Genomic DNA, 4990 nt, shown 5'->3' with positions numbered 1-4990 from the left:
ACACCAAATTCAACAACAATGTCAGGAGAGAAAAGCCAACAAATTCAACAACAACTGCATGAGAAAAATACTCCAGCAAATTCAACAACAACTTCAGCCAGAGGGAAAATCTCCAACCTATTCAACAACAATTTCAGCAAGAGGAAAACACCAACAAGTTCAACAACTTCAGCAGGATAAAAAAAACCAACACATTCAACAACAACTTCAGCAAGAGAAAAACACCAAAAATTCAACATTTTCAGCAAGACAAAAACACCGACAAATTCAACAACAACCTCTGCAGTCAAAAAAAAATCACAAAATTCAACAACTACCTCTGCAGGATAAAATACCAACAAATTTAACAACAACTTCAAGAGAAAAGCACCAACCAATTCAACAGCAACTTCTGCAGGAGAGAAATACACCCAGAAATTCAACAACAACTTCAGCGAGAAAAACACCGACAAATCCAACAACAACTTCAGCAAGAGTAAAAACTCCAACAAATTCAACAACAACTTCAGCAAAACACCAACATGTTCAGCAAGAACTTCAGCAAGAGTTAGAGCTCAACAAATTCAACAACAACTTAAGCAGGAGAGAAAACACCAACAAATTCAACAACAACTTCAGCAAGAGGAAAAAACTCGAATGTATTGAACAAGAACTTCAGCAGGAGAAAAACACTAACAAATTCAACAACAACTTCAGGGGAAAGAAACCAACAACTTCAACAGGAAACAACACCAATACTACAACAACAACCTCACCAGGAGAAAAGCACCAAAAAATTCAACAACAACTTCAGCAAGGGAAAAGCACCGACGAATTCAACAGCAACCTCAGCAAGAGAAAAACACCAAAAATTCAACAACCCCAGCAAGAGAAAAACACCGACAAATTCAACAACCTCTGCAGTCGAAAAATACATCAAAAAATTCAACAACAACTTCTGCAGGATTAAAAATACTAACAAATTCAACAACAAGTTCAAGAGAAAAGCACCAACAAATTCAACAACAACTTCTGCAAAACACCAACAAGTTCAGCAAGAACTTCAGCAAGAAAAAACACCAACAAATTCAACAACAACGTCCACAGGAGAAAAAACACCAACAAATTCAACAACAACCTCCGCAGGGGAAAAATGCACCGACAAATGCAACAAGAACTTCAGCAAGAGAACAACAACTTCAGCAGGAGGAAAACACCATCAAGTTCAACAGCTTCAGCAAGAGAAAAAAACCGACAAATTCAACAACATCTTATGCAAAAAAACAACAAATTCAATAAGAACTTCAGCAAGAAAAACACCGACAAATTCAACAACAACTTCAGCAAGAGGAAAAACTCCAACCTATTCAACACCAACTTCAGCAAGAGGAAAACACCAACAAGTTCAGCAACTTCAGCAGGATAAAAAAAACCAACAAATTCAACAACAACTTCAGCAAGAGAAAAACACCGACAAATTCAACAACAACCTCTGCAGGATAAAATACCAACAAATTCAACAACAACTTCAGCGAAACACCAAGTTCAGCAAGAACTTCAGCAAGAGGAAAAAACTCGAATGTATTGAACAAGAACTTCAGCAGGAGAAAAACACTAACAAATTCAACAACAACTTCAGTGGGAAAAAACCAACAACTTTAACATGAAACAACAGCAATACTACAACAACAACCTCACCAGGAGAAAAGCACCAAAAAATTCAACAACAACTTCAGCAAGAGCAAAAACACCAACAATTTCAGCAACAACGTCCACAGGAGAAAAAACACCAACAAATTCAACAACAATCTCCGCAGGAGAAAAATGCACCGACAAATTCAACAACTTCAGCCAGAGCAAAACACCAACAAATTCAACAACAACTTCAGCAGGATAAAATACCAACAAATTTAACAACAACTTCAAGAGAAAAGCACCAACAAATTCAACAGCAATTTCTGCAGGAGAGAAAAACACCAACAAATTCAGCAAGACAGAAACACTGACAAATCCAACAACAACTTCAGCAAAATACCAAGTTCAGCAAGAACTTCAGCAAAAGTAAAAGCTCCAACAAATTCAACAACAACTTAAGCAGGAGAAAAAGCACCAACAAATTCAACAACAACTTCAGCAAGAGGAAAAAACTCGAATGTATTGAACAAGAACTTCAGCAGGAGAAAAACACTAACAAATTCAACAACAACTTCAGGGAAAAGAAACCAACAACTTTAACAGGAAACAACACCAATACTACAACAACAACCTCACCAGGAGAAAAGCACCAAAAAATTCAACAACAACTTCAGCAAGGGAAAAACACCGACAAATTCAACAGCAACTTCAGCAAGAGAAAAACACCAAAAATTCAACAACCTCAGCAAGAGAAAAACACCGACAAATTCAACAACAACCTCTGCAGTCAAAAAAAAAATCAGAATATTCAACAACAGCTTCTGCAGGATTAAAAATACCAACACATTCAACAACAAGTTCAGGAGAAAAGCACCAACAAATTCAACAACAACTTCAGCAAGAGAAACACCGACCAATCCAACAACAACTTCAGCAAAACACCAAGTTCAGCAAGTACTACAGCAAGAAAAAACACCAACAAATTCAACAACAACTTAAGCAAGAGAAAGAACACCAACAATTTCAACAACAACGTCCACAGGAGAAAAAACACCAACAAATTCAACAACAACCTCTGCAGGAGAAAAATGCACTGACAAATTTAGCAACAACTTCAGCAAGAGTAAAAACTCCAACAAATCCAACAACAACTTCAGTAAGGGAAGAACGCCAACAAATTCAACAACAACTTCAGCAAGAGAAAAGCACCAACAAATTCAACAGCAACTTCTGCAGGAGAAAAATACACCAACAAATTCAACAACAACTTCAGCAGGAGAGAAACACTGACAAATTCACCAACTTCAGCAAGAAACACCGACAAATTCAACAACTTCAGCCAGAGCAAAACACCAACAAATTCAACAAAATCTTCAGCAGGAGAAAAACACTGACAAATTCACCAACTTCAGCAAGAAACACCGACAAATTCAACAACTTCAGCCAGAGCAAAACACCAACAAATTCAACAAAAACTTCAGCAAGAGAAAAACACCGAGAAATTCAACACCAACTTCAGCAAGAGGAAAAACTCCAACCTATTCAACACCAACTTCAGCAAGAGGAAAACACCAACAAGTTCAACAACTTCAGCAGGATAAAAAAAAACAACAAATTCAACACCAACTTCAGCAAGAGAAAAACACTGAAAATTCAACATTTTCAGCAAAAGAAAAACACCGACAAATTCAACAGCAACCTCTGCAGTCGAAGAAAAAAATCACAAACTTCAACAACAACCTCTGCAGGATAAAATACCAACAAATTTAACAACAACTTCAAGAGAAAAGCACCAACAAATTCAGCAGCAATTTCTGCAGGAGAAAAAACACCAACAAATTCAACAACAACTTCAGCGAGAAGAACACCGACAAATCCACCAACAACTTCAGCAAAACACCAAGTTCAGCAAGTACTTCAGCAAGAGTAAAAGCTCCAACAAATTCAACAACAACTTAAGCAGGAGAAAAAACACCAACAAATTCAACAACAACTTCAGCAAGAGGAAAAACTCCAACCTATTCAACAGAAATTTCAGCAAGAGGAAAACACCAACAAGTTCAACAACTTCAGCAGGATAAAAAAACCAACAAATTCAACAACAACTTCAGCAAGAGAAAAACACTGAAAGTTCAACATTTTCAGCAAGAGAAAAACCCCGACAAGTTCAACAACAAACTCTGCAGGATAAAATACCAACACATTTAACAACAACTTCAAGAGAAAAGCACCAACAAATTCAACAGCAACTTCTGCAGGAGAGAAATTCACCAACAAATTCAACAACTTCAGCAAGGGAAAAACACCGACAAATTCAACAACAACTTCTGCAGGAGAAAAATAAACCAATAAGTTCAACAACAACTTCAGCAAGAGTAAGAACTCCAACAAATCCAACAACAACTTCAGCAACAGAAAAACTCCAACAAATTCAACAACAACCTTGGGGATAGAAAAGCACCTAAAAATTCAACATCTGCAAGGGAAAAACAGCAACAAATTCAACAACAACCTCTACAGGAGAGAAAAATAACACCAAATTCAACAACAATGTCAGGAGAGAAAAGCCAACAAATTCAACAACAACTGCATGAGAAAAATACTCCAGCAAATTCAACAACAACTTCAGCCAGAGGGAAAATCTCCAACCTATTCAACAACAATTTCAGCAAGAGGAAAACACCAACAAGTTCAACAACTTCAGCAGGATAAAAAAAACCAACACATTCAACAACAACTTCAGCAAGAGAAAAACACCAAAAATTCAACATTTTCAGCAAGACAAAAACACCGACAAATTCAACAACAACCTCTGCAGTCAAAAAAAAATCACAAAATTCAACAACTACCTCTGCAGGATAAAATACCAACAAATTTAACAACAACTTCAAGAGAAAAGCACCAACCAATTCAACAGCAACTTCTGCAGGAGAGAAATACACCCAGAAATTCAACAACAACTTCAGCGAGAAAAACACCGACAAATCCAACAACAACTTCAGCAAGAGTAAAAACTCCAACAAATTCAACAACAACTTCAGCAAAACACCAACATGTTCAGCAAGAACTTCAGCAAGAGTTAGAGCTCAACAAATTCAACAACAACTTAAGCAGGAGAGAAAACACCAACAAATTCAACAACAACTTCAGCAAGAGGAAAAAACTCGAATGTATTGAACAAGAACTTCAGCAGGAGAAAAACACTAACAAATTCAACAACAACTTCAGGGGAAAGAAACCAACAACTTCAACAGGAAACAACACCAATACTACAACAACAACCTCACCAGGAGAAAAGCACCAAAAAATTCAACAACAACTTCAGCAAGGGAAAAGCACCGACGAATTCAACAGCAACCTCAGCAAGAGAAAAACA

This window comes from Heterodontus francisci, unplaced genomic scaffold (genome assembly GCF_036365525.1).
Source record: "Heterodontus francisci isolate sHetFra1 unplaced genomic scaffold, sHetFra1.hap1 HAP1_SCAFFOLD_345, whole genome shotgun sequence".
In the NCBI taxonomy this organism is placed as follows: domain Eukaryota; kingdom Metazoa; phylum Chordata; class Chondrichthyes; order Heterodontiformes; family Heterodontidae; genus Heterodontus; species Heterodontus francisci.
The sequence above is the reverse complement of the archived record's forward strand: the minus strand, read 5'-3'. Positions refer to the sequence as shown.